The sequence below is a fragment of the Canis lupus genome, chromosome 29 (assembly GCF_003254725.2).
Source record: "Canis lupus dingo isolate Sandy chromosome 29, ASM325472v2, whole genome shotgun sequence".
In the NCBI taxonomy this organism is placed as follows: domain Eukaryota; kingdom Metazoa; phylum Chordata; class Mammalia; order Carnivora; family Canidae; genus Canis; species Canis lupus.
In genome coordinates, this window is record NC_064271.1 from 17,915,133 (window position 1) to 17,935,748 (window position 20,616).

The window sequence follows — 20,616 nt, forward strand, 5'->3', positions numbered from 1 at the left end:
TGCTCTCTGTGCCCCCATGTTGACTGTTGAAAATGTTTACCTGAGAAGTTAGATGTTAGGACATTACCTAACTCTAGCAATGAGGGGTCTGGAAACTGTAACTAAACATAGAGAAAATAGGTCTGTTGATGATATGAAAATAGGCTTGTATATGCCCTTTGAAAAACTTACTTGAATTATATAAAGTATTAGTTGGAAGGTTAGCTACGATAAACTTTTTTCCCCTACTTTTTAAAATTGAAATTCACATAACATCAAATCAACCATTGTAAAGGACACAATTGAGTGGCATTTTGTACATTCACAAGGTTGTGTAGTGGCCACCTCTACCCAATTCCAAAATAGTTTCATTACTTCCAGACAAGTTCTTTATTTTATTAAAGATTTATTTCAAGATAATCATAGATTCACATTTTTGACAAAGTTGCAAAACCGGTTCAATGGAGGAAGGATAGGCTTTTCAACCAGTGGTGCTAGGACAATTGGACATCATAGACATAAATATGATTCTTGAATCCAACATTACACCTCATACAAAAATTAACTCCAAATAGATCTTGGGCTCAAATGTAAAATATAAAGTTATAAAGATTTTAGAAAAAAATATAAAAGAAAATTTTCAGGAGCTAGCTATAGAGTTCTTAGTCTTGACGCAAAAAGCATGATCCATAAAAGGAAAAGTTGATAAATGAGAACTTATCAAAATTTAAAACTTTTTTCTATTTTAAGGACTATGTGAAGACAGTGATAAGACAAGTTACAGACTGGGAGAAAATAGTTGCAAACTACATATCTGACAAATTAGTGTCTTAGAGCATGTAAAGAACTCTGCAAATAGCCAGTTGCAAAAGGTTTCCTACTGTATGATTCCATTTACATAGCATTCTTGAAATGGCATAATTATAGAAATGGAGAACAGATTAGAGGGAAGGAAGGAAGGAAGGAAGTGGGTGTGCCTATTCATAGGCAACAAGAGTGATCTTTGTGATGATGGAGTCTTCTCCCACTTGACAGTATTAATGTTGATTTCCCGGTGGTAGAACTGTCTATTTTTTTTTAAGATGTTACTTTTCAAGGAAACAGGGTAAATGTTAAATTTCTCTGAATTATTTATCAGAACTGATGTGAATCTACAATGATCTTAACAAAATTTCCTATTAAAAATATAGAATAAGGGCAGCCCAGGTGGCTCAGCAGTTTAGTGCCGCCTTCAGCCCAGGGCATGATCCTGGAGACCCAGGATTGAATCCCACGTCAGGCTCCCTGCATGGAGTCTGCTTCTCCCTCTGCCTGTGTCTCTGCCTCTCTCTCTCTGTGTGTCTCTCATGAATAAATAAATAAAATCTTTAAAAATATATATAGAATAAGAGGACACCTGGGTAGCTCAGCGGTTGAGCATCTACCTGCAGCTCAGGGCATGATCCCGGGTCTGGGGATCAAGTCTCACATCAGGCTTCATGGAAGGAGCCTGCTTCTCCTTTGCCTATATCTCTGCCTCTTTCTTTGTGTCTCTCATGAATAAGTAAATAAAATCTTTTAAAATATAAATATAGAATGAGTTTTAGATGACTTTCAAATGATAGCTTAAAGGTAGTTTTATTGGGGCATTTGGGTGGCTCATTTGGTTGAGCATCCGACTCTTGATTTCAGCTCAGGTCATGATATCAGGGTCATGAGATCAGGCCCCACATTATGCTCCATGCTGAGCATGGATCCTGCTTAAGATTCTCTTTTTCCCTCTTCCTCTGCTCCCCCACCCCACCCCTGCTGGAGCTTTCTCTCTCAAAAAAAAAAAAAAAAAAAAAAAAAAGAGAGAGAGAGAGAGAGAGAGAGATTTTTATTAGTAAGGAAAATAAAATCACATTCTGAGATAGAGGCTAATAAACATGATTTTCTTCTTTATTATTCTTTCCTCCCAGTATTCATTCATTCAAAGAGTCAACTGTTCAAATTGAGCACCCACTCTGTGGAGGCATGGTGTTGGGATTGAGTATACCCTGTTCACCCTTCAAGGGCCCTTGAGGAGCTCATATTTTATATGTGTGGCAAACTCATGGCCAGATATACAATCTACTACTCTGATTTAGAGGCTCAGTCCAGCTCTTAATAGCTCTGTAACCATGGACAAGTTACTTCTCTGACCCTCAGACTCCCAGAGCTGTAAAACTGTAATAACAATACCACTTACTTCAAAGGGCAGTAGCATGAATTAAATGAAATAGTGGAGGTTAAGAATTTAACACTGAGCTTGGCACCTGGAAACACTCTAATGTTCACTAGATAACAGACTATTAAGTGTTTTTATGAGGTTGAACTAAGATAAAAGTAGGAGGAAAGACTCTGCAGAAATGTTTTCTTCAGACCCATGGCTTATTTGGGGAAGAGAGAGATGAGACTGGAGGGTTTAGCTGCAGTTGGAAAGCATGGTATGCCATGCTAAGGAGTTTGTAGTTTATCTTATGGGCAGTGATGAACCTTTGGAGTTTTCAAGCAGGTAGACAAATGAGATGATCAAAAGAGTTAACAAATACAGCAGTGCAGTTAGAAGGCTGTTAATGATGAAAATAGTGTTTCTCAGAGTGGGATTCTCAGGCCACGTGCTCTGAGACTCTAGAGTCTCTGGAAGGATTATGTTCAGGGATTTCATTTTAATAAACTTTACAGATGATTCTTTTTGCACTTTTGGGTTTGAGAATCCTGATCTAAAGAGAAGTGATGGAATTCTCAAACAAAATCATATCAGCGATAATAGAGAACAGGAGGAGTTTTGAGAAATATTTAAGGAGTGGATTAGCAAGATTTGTTCATCCATAGGATGTGGGGAAGTAAATTAAAGGAAGGAAGTAAGGATGTTGCCAAAGTTTTTAGCTTGGACAATTGACCTATGGAGAGCTAAGGATAAAATCCTGTAACACTAAAATTTAAGCAAAAGAAAAGATGGCTGTGAATTAAATCTGAAAGAAATATTTGAAGTAGTTGTGAGGAGATTCAAGAAAATGAGTGGTCATGGAAGTGAAGAAAATAGAGTTCAAAGAGGGAATTGTCAAATGATTCAGGGATCATAAGTATGATGAGAAATAAAAAGGGCATTTGGACCTTGAGTTACTTCCCCCCCCCCTTTTCTTTGTCTTTAGTTGCAAACATCTTAAAAGCTTGTTTGGGGGCAGCCCGGGTGGCTCAGCGGTTTAGCACCGACTTCAGCCCACTGCGTGATCCTGGGGACCAGGGATCAAGTCCCACGGAGCCTGCTTCTCCCTCTGCCTGTGTCTCTGCCTCTCTCTCTCTCTCTCTCATGAATAAATAAATAAAATCTGAAAAAAAAAAATCTTTGATCCCAAGAGTGCCTAGTGCCAGCACTGGATGATACCTATATAAGTCCAGTTCCTTTGGTATAAGTAATAGAACCCAAAGTGTGACTAATTTTAACACCAAAACAAAACATAAAAAGGGTGAAGCAAAGTTGATAAATGCTGTAGGTAGATCTGTGGGGCAAGATCAGTCAGTCCCCAGTGTTCAAATAATGTCATCAGAAATTTCTGATTATCTCACTTTGATTTAGCCCCTTTCTCAACCAGCTCTGCTGTAATAACAGCAGATTGGCCACCAACATCACGAAGCTTTTATTTCACAGTTTACCAATATCAATGAAAGGGAACTTACCAAAAGTTGCAGCAAAACTCCTGCTTGCTTCTGATCGGTCTAACCAGTCATGTGACTTCCCTTTAACCTAATCACTAGAGCCAAACAGATGCTGTACTCTCATTGGCAAGGATTGCATTGTCTGTCTCTTGATTAAGAGTAGGAGTTGTCAGAGGATTCCCAAAAGAAAATCAGAGTGATATTATCAGAAGCAGGAATGGAGGGATGCCTGCGTGGCTCAGTGGTTGAGCATCTGCCTTCAGCTCAGGTCGTGATCCCAGGATCCCACATCAGGCAACCCACAGGGAGCCTGCTTTTCCCTCTACATATGTCTCTGCCCATGTCTCTGCCTCTCTCTGTGTATCTCTCATGAATAAATAAATAAAATCTTAAAAAAAAAAAAAAAAAGGAATAGATCCTGGTCAGACATAAACAACAGACGGCCACAGGAGTAGTACTAGAGTATTTATGTGCCAATCTTAATTACATGCTTTATCTTGCTCTGATATGTTCATCAGTGTATTTCCATTTATGAGAATTTCCTGATTTTCTAAACCTAGAACAGGAAACTGGTAGTAGTTATCTTTAAAAGACATGCTTGGTCTAAAGCCAAATTATAGTAGGTTATATACAGACCAGATGAGAACAATGCAACTATAATTTTTTTTTATTTTTTTATTTTTGGTAAAATCGGTAGAAAAGAGGGTGCCTGGGTGTTAGAGTCAGTTGAGCATGGGATTCTTGATTTTGGCTCAGATCATGATCTCAGGGTGGGACGATTCCTGGTGCTGAACCAGGAGTCTGCTTGAATCTCTCTCTCCCTCTGCTCCTCCCCCCAACCCTGCGCTCTCTCTCTTGCTCCCTCCAAAATAAATAAAATCTTTTTTAAAAATAAAAGTAAATTGAGCAGCCTGGGTGGCTCAGCTGTTTAGCACCGCCTTCAGCTCAGGTCATGACCCCGGGGTCCCGGGATGGAGTCCCACATCGGGCTCCCTGCATGGAGCCTGCTTCTCCCTCTGCCTGTCTCTACTGCGCCCTCCCTCTCTCTCTCTCTGTGTCTCTCATGAATAAATAAATATAATCTTTTAAAAAATAAAATAAAAACAAATTAGTAGAAATGGAAAAGGAGAGAGCTGGAGCTACAGTTTGAATAAGGGGCTGTGTAGGGACACATGGGTGACTCAGTCAGCTGAGCCTCTCACCCTTGATTTCAGCTCAGGTCATGATCTCAGGGTTGCAGGATGAAGCCCCAGGTCCGGCTCAGGGCTCAACATGGAGACTGCTTGTCTATCTCTCTCTGCTCCTCCCCCTGCTTATGCTCATATACTCTCTAAATAAATACATAAAATCTTTTTAAAAAGAGAGAGATTGTGCAAAGTGAGTTTTTGTTTGTTTGTTTTTTAGCTTATAGGCAAGGGACCAATGGAGAATTACTTCTCTGTTAAGAATGAAAATGCTTAGTTGTTTTTTTTTTTTTTTTCCTATGTAGCTATTAGATAAAATGCTTTTCACAATAAGGGTATGTAAATACACATCTCTTGGACTTTTATTTGGCTTTGGCCCTTAGAGACACATTACTCAAGTGTAAGTTTCAGATGTGAGACCTTGGTAGAGACCATGTTTTGTGGAAAAATGGGTTTGGGAGTCCCAGTACATATTTGGCAGATTGATGGTCTGAACACGAGCTCCATACTTGTATCAGAATCCTCTGAATGTTGAAAATGCCAATATAGCTAGCTAAACGATGCAGATTTTTTAATTTAAATTACATGCATTATTGTCCACAGAATGGAAGTATTCTTAAAGTAAACAGGGTAAAGAAAGTCTGGGGCACGCTATTTTGAATTCAGATCTAAACAGTAGCTACAGTGTATAATTCTGAACTTATCCTTGACCATTGATTCTGGGATAGAATAAAAAATCAGAAGCAGAAGTACTACCAGGGTAGTAATCACTGCGAAAGATAACAAGTATCAGTGACTTTGAATTTTAACTTTGTAAGTCTGAAATCCAGAAAGAAATGTATCTCGTGCACTCTGAGTAAAAAAAGATGAAAAGCTATTACACAGTGTTTTCACATCTGACGTTATAAATCACAAAGACATGTAAGAGGCATTGCCCACAGCTTTTCTCAAGCCTCCAGGATACATTTCAAGCATCTTTTGGAGTGACTTTAACCCACTGTCACTTTATTCTTCAACCAAAGGAGAAAAGGGAAAAGACTGTTATTAAGTTTCATTTTTCCCAGGACCATTTCATCAAAGTCTATGAGATCACTGAACAGAGTTATCAGCAGCCTGAGCCCAGGGCGACAGACAGCAAATGATGCCAAATTCACCTGCAGGGAAGAGGCAGAGTGAAAAGTTATCAAAATATCTTATATTAGCATTTAAATGGACATTGGTTAAGGGAATGGTCAGAACAAGCCAGTTGTTGGAGAAAACTGAAAACGTGCAAACTTGATTGCAGCTCCTGCCAATGCTCAAGGGAGTAACACCATTTGAAATGTTAAAGTTTTGTTTAAAGGTTTTATTTATTTATTCATGAGAGACACAGAGAAGGAGGCAGAAGCAGGCTCCTCGCAGGGAACCCGACGCAGGACTCGATCCCAGGACTCCAGGATCACTCCTTGAGCTGAAGGCAGACGCTAAACCACTGAGCCACCCAGGGATCCCGAAATGCTAAAGTTGAATCACACCTCTGTTTCTAAAATCCTGAGTATTATTATGTTAAATGTAGAGACTATGGAAAATGTCAGAAAGGAGATGTATAAGGAGATTTTCTACATCTAAGGCGATAGCGACCTGGCTGATGGAAGGAATGTTGCTGATCCTGGCTGGCAGAGTGTGGGGGGGCCCAGCAGGTGGTAGTAACCCTGTCTTTTATTTTCTGTATTCTGAAGTTTTGACATCTGGGGCCTTAGTGACTCTGGAGGAACTGCCCTCCCTAGGGTTACCCATTTCCCTGAGATAGTAAACCCTCAGCAGCTGGTGTGCTTTTCAAATATAAACAAGCCAGTGGAGAGCCCAGATCTCCAGCTCTCCAGCCACCTCCTCAAATCAGGCTCTCCTACTCAGGGTCATTACCACCTGGCCCTAATAACTCCAGGGCCAGGTACCAGACAACTAAGGACAGATTTATGCCACCCCAGAGCGTCCTGAAATTATTTAAGCCAATCCTAACCTGCTTACCCTGCCTCACCCGTTTCTTCCTGTAGAAACCACAATAATGTCTCCTGCTCCCACTTCCCCTCCTTCTCCTCTGCCTCCTGACCTTTCCTGGCACTTCCCCACATGGCCCTGTGTGGCCTGGTAGGCCTCCTGCCTCCCCCCTCCGCCGAGGAATTGTGTGTAAAAAGTATCTTTTTGGTGGTTACCATCTCCAGATCTGTTGGCCTCACCATACCTGAATAATACTAAAACCTACTTTTTTTTTAAAGATTTATTTATTTATTTATGATAGACATGGAAGAGAGAGAGAGAGAGAGAGAGAGGCAGAGACACAGGAGGAGGGAGAAGCAGGCTCCATGCCGAGAGCCCGATGCAGGACTCGATACTGGGACTCCAGGATCGCGCCCTGGGACAAAGGCAGGCGCTAAACCGCTGAGCCACCCAGGGATCCCCTAAAACCTACTTTTAAACAGGGATGGAAATATGAGAGGGGACAGGAATAAATTTCTTTTTAGAGTATCTGAAAAGATAAAGTTCTACTGAGTGGTCAGATTGCCCCAAAAACCATTCTGTGATGGTCCTGGGTAAAGACTCATTCACAGCTGCTGAAATGTTCCTCCTTAGGGGCCACCATAGCTCACCAGCATCATCCACCGTGCTTCAGAATTGGCTCTACTGGTTAGGTAGTTACTTTTATTTTATTTTATTTTATTTTATTTTATTTTATTTTATTATTTTATTTTATTTTATTTTATTAAGATTTTATTTATTTATTTATTTGAGAGAGAGAGAGTGAGAGAGAAAGAGAACAAGCACAAGCCTGAGAAGAGGCAGAGGAAATGGGAGAAACATATCCCCTGCTGAGCAGGGAGCCAGACATGGGGCTCCACCCCAGGACCCTGTGATCACGACCTGAGCTGAAGACCGACCTTTAACCGACTGAGCCACCCAGGTGCCCCGGTTGTTACTTTTAGTTAGTTGATTGATTATTTTGTTGATAATATGCTCACAGCTATGGGCATAGAACTGGATGTATTTTTTTCCAAGAGGACAAGGACACATTCTCCCTTTAAATCATGTGATAGGTTTGTCTGTATCTGCAGAATAGGTGTCAAGTGGTGGTTCCTAAATCTGGCTCACCAGCAGAATCGCTGATAGAATCAGAAGACATAAATGCACCTTTTTCCAGGCCTCACTCCAGTTTTACTAAGTAATTCTGGTGACCTGCCAGGTTTGGAAACTCTGAAGTGATATAGCTTAAACCAGCACTTCTTAAACTTTGATGTGTGTATGAATCCCCTGGGAATCTTGTTAAACACAGATTCTGATTCAGTGGTTCTGAGTGGGGCCTGATACTGCATTTCTAGCAAGCTCCCTGGAGCAATAATCACATTTTGAGTAGCAGAGTCCAGCACACAATTCACCCCAGGGACCTTATTTTAAAATACAGATTCTTGAGAATTTACTTGGAGGTTCTGATTCAGCAGGGTGGACTGGACCTAGGAGTCACTTCAGATCACTGTATCATATGGTTATTTTATCATTCAGGATATACCAGCCCAAGGAAAAATATCTGAGTGTCACATAAGAGTGGCAATAGGATAACAGAATTTATTTATTTCAAGTGATGCATATTAGCACCTGCTCTGCACCAGCATTGTTCCAGGACCTGGAGCTACCGCGATAAATTAAGAGGGATTCTTGTTCCCATGAGGGAGATGGCAAATGAAAAAGTAAACTCCTCAACAGGTAAAACAATCCCAAGGAGTGGTAAGTGCTTTGAACACTATAAAGCCTGGTAAGGAGACAGCGTCCCAGAGAATTGCTGCTGGCAGGATAACAAGAGCCACAGCAGCTGTGATGCTAAGGGGAGTTAGCGGGTGAGGAACAGAATTTACAAGTCCGGGAATGCTGAAGTATTTTACATTGATAACCCTGTGTCCTTCTCACACACAACTGATGACAGATCTACTATTCTCTTCATTTTACAGGTGAAGCGACGGAGGCCTACAAAGGTTTAAAAACTGGTCTTTCAAAAATGTTATCAAAATTGTATTTTAAAATACACATATAGGGCATCTGGGTCGTACAGTCAGTTGAGTGGCCAACTTTTGGTTTTGGCGCAGATCGTGATCTCAGGGTCATGAGATGGATCCCCAAGTTGGCCTCCGCGCTCTGTGCAGAGTCTGCTTGGATTCTCTCCCTCCCTATGCCCCTCCCCACCCCTCACTCTCTCTTTCTCTCAAATAAATAAATATATATATATATATATATATATATCTTTAAAAATATTTTAACAAAAGAAAATAAAAATACACGTAAAATTTACCACCTTAACCATTTTTAAGTGTACAGTTCAAAAGTGTTGAGTACATTCACATTGTTCTGCAACCGATCCTCAGCACATCTGAAAAGCTGAAAGTCTGTACCTCTTTTTTTTTTAAGATTTTATTTATTTATGAAAGACACAGAGAGAGAGAGAGAGAGAGAGAGAGAGGCAGAGACATAGACAGAAGGAGAAGCAGGCTCCTTGCAGAGAGCCTGACGTGGGACTTGATCCCTAGACTCTAGGATCACACCCTGGGGGGAACCGCTGAGCCACCCAGGCATCTCTGAAAGTTCGTACCTATTAAACCCTAACTCCCCGTCCCTCCTCCCTGGCAACCATTGTTCTTCTGCTGCTATGACTTTGACTACTCCAGGTACCTCATCTAAGTGCAATCTTATAGTATCATCTTTTTGTGCCTGGCTTATTTCACCCAGCACAATGTCCTCAAGGTGTAGCATGTGACAGGATTTCCTTCCCTTTTAGGGCTGAATAATATTCCATTGTATGTATGTGACACGTTGTACTTATTCATTTCTCTGTTCACAGACACTTGGGATGATTCCACCTATTGCCTATTACGAATATACTGCTATGACCATCAGTGTAGTAATTGGTCCTCTTGCCTCTTCTCATATACACCAGACTCATCAAGGCCCTTCTTGCCCCAAGGCCTCATTGTTCTTTTCTCCACAAGGAAAACCTTTTCTCAGATATTCTCCGGTTCTGTGTGACACTTTGCTCAAATCTCTGCTTAAATATTACTCCCAGGAGAGGCCTCCTCTGGTAACCCCATCTAAAATCTACCTTCTAGTCCACAGCATTCTGTGCCCTTGCCTTGCTATAGTGTTCTTCAGAGCACTTGTCAGTACTTGGTATTATATTATGGACTGAATATATTTGTTTGTGGCTTCTCTTCCCCATCCATCAATATTACCTCCAAGAAGACGGACTTTTCCTTTTCCTATAATGCTCTATCTTCATTGCCTAGAATACTACTTGGCGATAAGTAGGTGTAAATATTTATGAATGAATAAATGAATGATGTAAGGAAGGAAGGAAATGGTGGAATCTGTATTTGTATCCAGACCTTCTGTTTCCAAAGCTCTTGCAGGGTTGCTGCCTCACCCAACCTCGGGGTGCTTTAGGATCTGATTGGAGGGATGGGGCATGGGAATGGAGTTTCTGAGTGGAAGATCACTTGTGGTGAGGGTGGTGGCTGTCAGTGAGAAGTTCCAGAAGTGTTATCCAGATACTGAAGGTGAAAGAAATAAGATCCAATCGTAACTGAAACAAGTTCTTTATTGTGGGTTGAATAGTGGCCCCCAAAAGATAGTACATGTACTAACCAGTTTGCTGGAACCTGTAGATGTAACTAAGAACTGTGTCTTAGTCTATATAGGCTGCTTTAACACAATACAAAAGCTTATTTGTTAAAAACATCTTTTAAGATGTAATTAAGTTAAGGATCTTAAGATGAGATCATCCTGAATTATGTGGGAAAACCCTTAGTCCAATGGCACAGGTCCTTATAAGATAAAGCCAGAAGGATAGGTGAGACGTGGAAGAAAGCCTTCTGAAGACAAGACAGACATTGCAGTTCATGCCACCTCAGCCAGGGAACTCTTGCGGGCCATCAGAAGCTGGAAGTGACAAGGAAGGACTCTCCCTCAGAGCCTTTGAAGGAAGCACGTCCCTGCCCACGCCTTGATTTCAGACTTCTGTCCTCCAGATCTGTGAGAATAAATTTCTGTTGCTTTAAGCCACCAATTTGTACAGCAGCCCCAGGAAACGAATACAATCCTAAACTTAGCAAACCAGAAGGGATAAGAGAGGGGGCTAGCGTTTGGTGCTCTTGCTAGATTCAGGACCCAGTTTAGACACACTGAAGACATACCTTGGGGCACCAGGTGTTCTTGCAATCCCTTGACTCCGCATATGTGTCTAGATGGGCTTCGGCCCTGGTCATGGCTGCACCGGGCAACATCTTCACTTCATACCGCTGGGTGGGGTGGGGTGGGGTGGGGTATGGAGAGCCAGCAAGGGCTGGCTGCACAGTATAGTGGGCAAAGCGAACCAGATGGTAGAGAATTTAAAAACGCTAAAGATGCATAACAAGTAAGAAAGTACTGTGGGTATTGGTCATACCCCCCAAAAAAGTCATTTCTTGTCCAAATGATAAAAACTGTTTCATTTCTGAGTCTTTATCAACACTCTGCCAAAGGAAGATAGAGTCTTTTCTTTCTCTCTTTCTAGGGACTTTGAAAAGCCCAGAGAAAAAGCTTACTGGGATGAATTTAAATTAAATCTTTTCCCAAGGCTGGAAGGTGATTAATAACCCACTGCCTGGCCCTTAAAGACTTCTACTTATAAAATTTGCTCAGTGCCCACTTGTCCTAAACCAATATTTTATGTAAAACTATAGGCCTTTCAGAGTTATAATCACACCAAATAAAGTTGTGTATCTTGTGCATAGTCTTACTTGGTATTTCATGTATTAGCTTTTAACTCCCAATTATATTTACTATTACGATTTAAATTTTAATTTAAAAAATGCTTACTTGAGTTTAATAATAGTGTTAGGTTTATAAATCAATAGCAAAAACTCATTACAATTTTTATTTTTATTTTCAACGTGTGAAATTCTCCCAACTTTCTCTTCTCTGGCCAATTGACAGGCTGGTGTTGTGGCAGTTTGCTGTGTATCTGAACGGGTCTCTCCAAAATTCTTATGTCAAAACTTAATCCCCAGTACGATCGTATTTGGAGGTAGGGGCTTTGGGAGTTGATTAGGTAGTAACAGTGGAGTCATTATGAATGGGATTAGTGCCCTTAAAAGAGACCCCAGAAATCTTCACCCCTTCTGCTGCGTGAGGACACAGTAAGAAGATGGCCCTCTATGAACCAGGAAGTGGGTCCTTATTCAGACATTGAATCTGTTGGCTCCTTGACCTTGGACGTCTCTGCCTACAGAACTGTGAGAAATAAGTTTCTGCTGATTCTAAGTCACTCATTCTACGGCATTTTGTTAAAGCAGCCTAAAAAGACTAAGGCACAGTTCTATTTGTCAGGGCCAGACACATAGGAAAAGCCTTGCACGTTACCACAACAGTTCCCATATTGCCCATATTTGTTGGTTCTTTAGGAAAATTGTCTATTTTGCATCTTCGTGCAGGTACTGTGGAATGAACAAACATATATAAACCCATTTGATGAGAACTGTTGGCCAGCAGTCTGTACCACCAGCTAACCAGATACTTTGGCCAAGTTTCACTCTTTCACAGTATGATTGTATAAATGGAATAAAATAACATAAAATACTTAAATACTTAAAATACTTCCTGACTTCCCAAAATAATAATAATTATTATATTAATATATTAATTTATTATTATTATTATTCCTGGCACAGAGCAGTATTTAATATATGCTACTTTGCTCTAATACACCCCTATCCCTCTTTCCATGATAATTTCATTTCTCTGTCAACTTCTGGAAGTGATGTTCATCCTTACTTATTTGTATGTGAGGGGTATTTTCAGGAAATCCAAACGTTAAGTCTTCTTTGTCTAAACTTTCCTCTAATATCAGCTAGTTTCTAGCTGTCTGTTTATCAGAAATTTCCAGACTGTCAACCATGCCCATTCAGTTTTACAGCATTAGCAATATTTCTTCTTTTTTCTCCACATAGTTAAGTTTCAGCACAATAGGTAGCAGGAAAAGTGGATTTCACCAACCTCAAAATGTTTATGCTTATTCATGCTGTTCCTAGTGCAAGGGTCCATCCATCTCCCAGGCTGTGGCAGCTGGAGCAATCTGTGCTGACTGATTGGAGTAGGAATTCTTCTGAGTCAGTCATGAACATAGCTGGGCCTTAAAAGATGAGTATAACTTTGCTAGATGTAGTTAAGAAGGAAAAGCACACCGGGTTTCTGCTAAGATGTTCAGAAAATATAAAAACGTAAGGCTCCAGTAGAACAATGATGCATTGACTATTGTCATTCTGTTCTCTTCCGTAAGGGGCCCTGAATCAATCTTTGCTAAAAATGACATATGAACAACAAGACATGTTAACAAGTTAAACCAAAAATAGGGCAGGCAGCAAGGTGGTAATAGGGACCAGGGAAGCACTGTGGGGGTCATGGCAAAGATACACTGCTACAGAGACGCCTCCTTGACCTTTGTTAAGTGCTTCCACCATAAAAGTTGTAGTTTAGTTGAGAAAAAAAGCTTCTCTTCGGAGATGAATATCACCATGATGTAATTAGTTTTAAAGAACTTTAAAAAAAAAAATCTAGAATCAGGGTGAATATTTCCAAGTTGCATGACAGTGAGCAATGCTTGTCAAATAGTATAGTCATTGGGGCACCTGAGTGCCTCAGTGTTTGAGCCTCTGGCTTTGGCTCAGGTTATGATCCCCTGGGATCAAGTCCCACATCAGGCTCCCCATTAGGAGCCTGCTTCTCCTGCCTATGTTTCTGCCTCTCTCTGTGTGTCTCTCGTGAATAAATAAGTAAAATCTTTTTAAAAATCTTTTTTAAAAAACACAAATAGTATAATCATTAATACAGATGCATTTTGCTGTAAACATCTCTGATACACAAATACCCTAATTTATAAAAAAAAGTATATATTTATATGTATGTGTGTATATATATATATAGAGAGAAAAAAAACAGATAGAGAGGAAGCCTAAGTAATTCTTTATAGAAAGTTTGGCAGCATTTTTAAAATTCTAAGTATCCCTACTGTGATCATTTGTATTAACTAGTATATCCATACATCCATTGGGTGAGTTAGGATTCTCCGCTGGTAATGGTCAAGTAGGCCACTGACTTTAGGAAGGTGGCATCGTCCAGGGGAAAGAACACAGGAGACTTGATTTGAGGCTCAGATCCTCCCTGGAGTAGAGTCACCCTGGGGAGCGCCCTACACGCTTCAGGGCCCTGTTTTCTCAAATGTTGAATCAGAGAGTTGGCTCAAATTAAATTTAAAGTAGCTTCTATATAGTTCTAAAACTATATAAAAGGCAATGTTCAAGGTTCAGGAATCCCAAGTGGGAAGGAAAAATGAAGAAATGCTTCTAGAGAAGATATCTTTGGGAATAGACAAGGAAGGATACATAATGGAAATCCATCATGCTTTGAGTTTGCATTCCCAAGGGAGCCATCCAATCCACAATAAGTCTACAGAAATGAAAGTTGGGAAATGTGGAGACTTTAGAAGAATAGCAAGCAGTCTAGTTTGGCTACAACAGGGATGAGCAGGTAGAGAACAAGTTCGAACATGCAGATTGAGACCATACAGTTTATCTATTCAGCAAGTATTTACTAAGGACTTACGATGCGCCAAACACTATCCTAAGCCTAAGCTACAATAGTATGGTAGGTAGGTTTCCTTAGGGAAACTTCTAGTCTTTGGGGGGAAGAGAGACTATTTAGCAGCTTTGTTAAGAGAGCATTTGACAAGAACATCCAATCCAGTCTGGGGCGGGACAGTTTTTGAAGATGCCATGTGTAATCTGAAACCAAAGGTTGAATTGATGTTAGCCAGGTACTACTTGGATGTCTGTTCTAGGCTGCGAAGTATCTGCCTTCCCTAACCCTTGATGTGTAGCTCCTGTTATCAGATTATGAGCCATGTGTCCAGGAGCCAATATAAATGAGTCACTGGCACTCTGAGCAATTGAGATTATCATGCAAAAAAAAAGTGTATTTACCATCCCTGGACTAGGAGATACTACACCAGATATAGCATGGCATCTCTTCAATTTTAAATACAAATGTATACTTCTAGTACAAAACCCTCAAAAATGGAGAAAAAAGCAAGTAACTGTGAGACCGTGATTTTGATTGAATGCTCCCATGGATATTTAAGTCATCCAGGATGAAAATGGGAATAAGAGTAGAGTCAAACTTTAAGCTTTAATGACAACATTTTCAAAGAACTTGGGTAATTTTTATCCAGTTGGAAGCAAAAGGGAAGTAAGTCCTAATAACAGCTGCGATCAACCTAAAAGCCCTGGGGAAGAGGAACAAGAAACTGTTTAGAAGTGATCGTGGAGAGCATGAGGAACACAGCCACCTGCTCTAGGATGACAATGCATAGGGGAGGAGAGGCAAGGTGTGGCAGCCCGATTGAAGAAGAGTTGGACTATACTTATGTTGAGATCTTGGGGTGGGTTTAGCTTGAGGGTGTAAGGTGGGCACAATGGAAAGATATGATCAGGGGGTCAAAAGAACAAACATGATTTTGGGGACCCAGGGTCTAGGATGAGAATTTAGAACTGTGAAGAAGACTGAAAGGTTTAGATCTGTGAGAGTGGTAAACAGTGGCAGGGATAAAGGACTTGATGAAGAGATGTTTCCCTATTGATGCAGGCAGGAGCTTCTCATTTATGCCTGAAGCCAGACAACAATCTCTGCCCTGTGGCTGACTTCCTGACTTAAAAGATCAACAGCTTTATACCTTAGGTAGAAAGGTAACAGAGCCTGGGCCGCAGCCACCATAATCTCACTCAGGGTTCTTCTATGACAACACCACAGGTTTATGGAAAAAGCAGTGGCGTCTTATTTCAAGATTACCAGTCACGGTCAGGGTTGGCATTAGCTGAATCAGTTGCAGTTCCCAGGTTTATCCTAGTTAGAATTCAGGTCTGGTCTCCATACTAAGCACAGAGCTAGAATAGAAGCCAAATCGACCCATCAGTGATGGGTGATGAAAGGGGAGCCTCAGAGTGTGGTAAGAGAAGCTAAATTGTCCTTCGGCTCATTGCTCACACAGGCCACTAAGACTTCCTCTAGCCCTGGAAAGCCATACATGCAAGAATCAGAGCCCTGTCATTTCTGGCAAGAATTCCTTAAACAATTCCAAATGCAGCTCCTTTTGATTACATAATTGGGTGTGATGAGGCAGGATAAGAGCGGCATGGAACAATCCAATCATGCCTGTGAACACATCAAGAACTGAAGCCATTTGAGTGATTTGTTAGTATATGATGTCAGTGACGGGTTATGGCACCTACCAAAAAGGAGCAAGTCCGTCCCTCCTCTGGAAAGTGAAGCCTGAGGTAAACACATCTGTGCCTGTCCTCCTATCTGCTTTAAAGAGCAATCTGAGGGGTGCCTGGGTGGCTCAGTAGGTTAAGTGTCTGCCTTCGGCTCAGATCATGATCCCAGAGTCCTAGGATCAAGCCCTACGTGGGGCTCCTTGCTCAGCAGGGAGTCTGCTTCTCCCTCTCCCCCTCCTCCTGCTTGTCCTTGCTCTCTGTCAAATAACTAACTAACTAGCTAAATAAATAACTAACTAACTAACTAACTAAATAAATAAATAAATAAATAAAATATTTTTAAAAAATAAAAAGAAAGAATCATCGAAGAGGCTGGGGGTGAACAGCAAATCTGAGCCATGCCCTGAATTGGATGAAGACACATGCACATTGTCTTCAACATATACCTCAGCAGGGTCACCAAGACGTGTCTCCTTGAAGCATCCTTAGGATGGGGTTCCCACTCAGCATGGAATCCTTCAGAACACAGCAAACCGAACAAACATTCTAATTGAATCCAAGAAGAGAAAAGAAGGGTGGACCTGGAAAAACCTAAATCAAAATGGACTTTTTAAATCCAATAAAAGATGAATGTGCTATATAAAAGCTAAATAATAAAGATGCAAATAGCAACCAAATGTTATCCTCTAGAGGACAATGGCATCTGATATTAATAATACACACATCAGACTGGGAACATGGGTCAGGTTTTCTTTATGAGAAGTGATTTTTTTCTTGGCTTTTATAATGCAATGAATTTATAATTCTTTTCTCCATAGTAGCTTTTCTTTTTGACTTAGTCATTTAAGATCATCTACACAGGTTTCAGTATTACTCCACCAATACTTTAAGTAGTAAAGGATTGGTGGGAGGGAAAATATGATTGTAAAACTCCAATACTTGACATCAGAATCAAGTTCACTTTCCCTTTTCTGGGACTATCCATAACTTTTAATTTCAATTCATATTATAACTGTGTGAAACTTATTTTTTCAAGCAAGAATAAATGTATGCAGAAAGCTTTATATTCTCTCTTTTTTTTTAAGTGGAAGATGAAAGAGGAAAGGCTCAAGGAAAATACTAAAAGAAGTCACCACTTCCCAGTACTCCTCCATCTTGTAAATTAGCTGACAGGTGTCTCTTCACCCCCACCTTTCACTGCCTTTAATATGGGCTTTCACAAGATCAAGCTAGAACATTTTAGTGAAATAAAATGAGGATCTGGGTCAGGGAAGGTCCTCGACCACCAAATAGGATGGATATCTGCCTTCCAAAGTTTCAATTTTATCCAAAAAAGTCCTGGTAGCCAAAATTCTCACCCATTTTAAAACATTTGCATGTAAATGCATTAAATATACTATATATATATATATATATATATAGTATATATATATTAGAATTATAAATTCATTGCATTATAAAAGCCAAGAAAAAAATCACTTATCATAAAGAAAACCTGACCCATGTTCCCAGTCTGATGTGTGTATATATGTGTATATATGTGTGTATATATATGTGTGTGTGTGTATATGATGTGTATATATATGCATACACACATATATATACATATATTTACATACATATATATGTATATATGTGTATATATACATATATATGTATATATGTGTGTGTGTATATATATATCTCACACACTTTATCTCCTACAGAAATTTTTCTTACATTTAATTTATATACTTCCTTCCCCCTATTCTTAATCATTTTAACCTAATTCTTCCAGATGCAATTAAAGCCTATTTCCTCTACTTTGTTAATTAGAGAAATTTCCTCTATGTAGGTAATTTGACAAAAGAAAACACTGCCAATGTTTCCTTCCTAGACTGCACATCTTTAGTTACCAGGGTTTTTTTATAGTATGAATGAAAACTCAAATGGAAAATTCAGCAAACACAGAATATTCTTGTGTTAACCTCAGTTTACCTCTGCTGCATTACTCAATCTCTGTTTTTATAATGCCAGTTAACTTAGGAACTTAACAAAAATCAATTCCGATTTCTGTCAACTCTCAGCAAAGTTGATGTGTTAAGGTCCATTGGAACTAGCATTTTGACAATACAAATTCAAATGTAGTTGAATCAAACCATTTGATACTTGACTTAAAACTTGATGTAATACATTTCCTTTTCCTACTCCCTCCTACAGTACTATTTATTTTGAAGTCTTTGGGGATCTCAGGCATGTATTTTCCAGACCCTAAAGCTACTATATGTACTAGGATTCATGTGCTTTTTGGAGACAATTCTTTTCTAAAGTCTGGTTTTATCCAAGAATTATTTGCTCCATGAAGCTGTAATCGTGAAATACTTTTTCCAGTAAAAATCCTACAGTAATATATCAGGAGCTTTACAACAGTTTATTACTACAGAAAAAGGTCATTTAAATCCAATAAAGCACCATCATCATTTAACCTCTTTAACGAAGAGACTAGCTTAGCTATTATAAAATATCTTTCCAACTTTGGCCTTAAAAATAATTATGCAAACAAATCAAGATTCAGCATTGGATAAGAGCATGAAATTTGCATTTAGAAGATTTGAATCTCTGTTCTTTTATTTACTAATCTGCCTAATCTTGGGAAAATTAACTGTTAATTTCTCTCACCTGAGAAACGGAGGCATATGGAGCACCCAGTGGTGCTTATAAGGAATAAATGCCAAATGTATATAAACACCCAGTCCAGCAACACTGCAAGCATCCACAGATGGTAACTCTTTGTATTAATTGAGTTCTATTAATTTTCAGTTGCAACCTTTCCTTTTTTTATGTTATTTATAAAAATAGCCCTATGTAATAAGAACATTAGCAATGAAAATAGGAAAGGTTACTCTTTGAATTTATAAGAAATTCGAAAGATATAATATTTATTAGATTTATTATTACACGGTCTAATTATTTTTATAATTACAATTTTATGCATACATATTTATATGTGTAATATATTAATAAATTATAAATTTTATTTATTTCTTTATACATGTAAAATTATATGCTTTATTTAGCTTACAGCAATGTATTAATATTTAATTAAATTCCAAGTGATTTCTTATAAGCTAAATGACATCATAGTACTTCCAATTCATAATACATATTTTACATTTAAGATTTTCTGGACACAGAGTATCAAAATACAGTAATAATCATATGTGCCCAAGTTATTCAAACTGCAAATAGATAAATGTCCAATACATTACTGAGGTTTAAAACAATTGGAATTGGGCAGCCCCGTGGCTCAGCGGTTTGGCGCCACCTTCGGCCCAGGGCCTGATCTTGGAGACCCTGGATCAAGTCCCACCTCGGGCTCCCTGCATGGAGCCTGTTTCTCCCCTCTGCCTATGTCTCTGCCCCCCCCCCCGTGTCTCTTATGAATAAATAAATAAAATCTTAAAAAATAAAACAATTGGAATTATTTGCATTTACCTCAAGACTCAACCCCACACCAGTCTTTCTTCTTTCTTTCTTTCTTTCTTTCTTTCTTTCTTTCTTTCTTTCTTTCTTTCTTTCTTTCTTTCTTTCTTCTTTCTTTCTTTCTTTCTTTCTTTCTTTCTTTCTTTCTTTCTTTCTTCTTTCTTTCTTCTTTCTTTCTTTCTTTTTCTTTCTTTCTTTCTTTCTTTCTTTTTCTTTCTTTCTTTTTCTTTCTTCTCTTTCTTTCTTCTTTCTTTCTTTCTTTCTTTCTTTCTTTCTTTCTTTCTTTCTTTCTTTCTTTCTCTTTCTTTCTTTCTTTCTTTCTTTCTTTCTTTCTTTCTTTCTCTTTCTTTCCTTCCTTCCTTCCTTCCTTCCTTCCTTCCTTCCTTCCTTCTTTCTTTCTTTCTTTCTTTCTTTCTTTCTTTCTTTCTTTCTTTCTTTCTTTCTTTCCTTTCTTTCCTTTCTTTCTTTCTTTTTCATACCAGTCTTTCTTGCTGAGATATCTTGGAGCTCTAGTAGAGAGTGCTGGAGATCAATCCCAGAAAAGCAGAATCACATCCGAAGGGTGAGGTGCGAGCCAAAAGGAGAGACAAAGTCTAATGAGGGTTAGAAAGTGAGCACCAGGAATGTGGCAATAAACAAGGTCAGTTTGAGTCTCAAGTCCAATATAGCAAGTTCATTTACCACAAGTGGACTGAAAAGCATCTTGCTTTTTTACTTTTTTTTTCTATATAAAAATATTTAAGTCTAAAGAAATTTTTTGGAGTATGATTGATAGCCAATGTTACATTCGTTTCTCCATATGTTATGCTGTGCTCACCGCAAGTGTACCTTCTAGCTGTTACTGTACAGCACATAGTCCCTATGCTGTACCGTTCATCCCCATGTCTTAGTTATTTTATAACTGGAAGCCTGTATCTCTCCCTCCCCTTTATCTATTTTACCCAACCCACACCCCTCCCCTCTGGCAACCACCAGTTTGTTCTCTGTATTTATGGGTCTGTTTCTGTTTT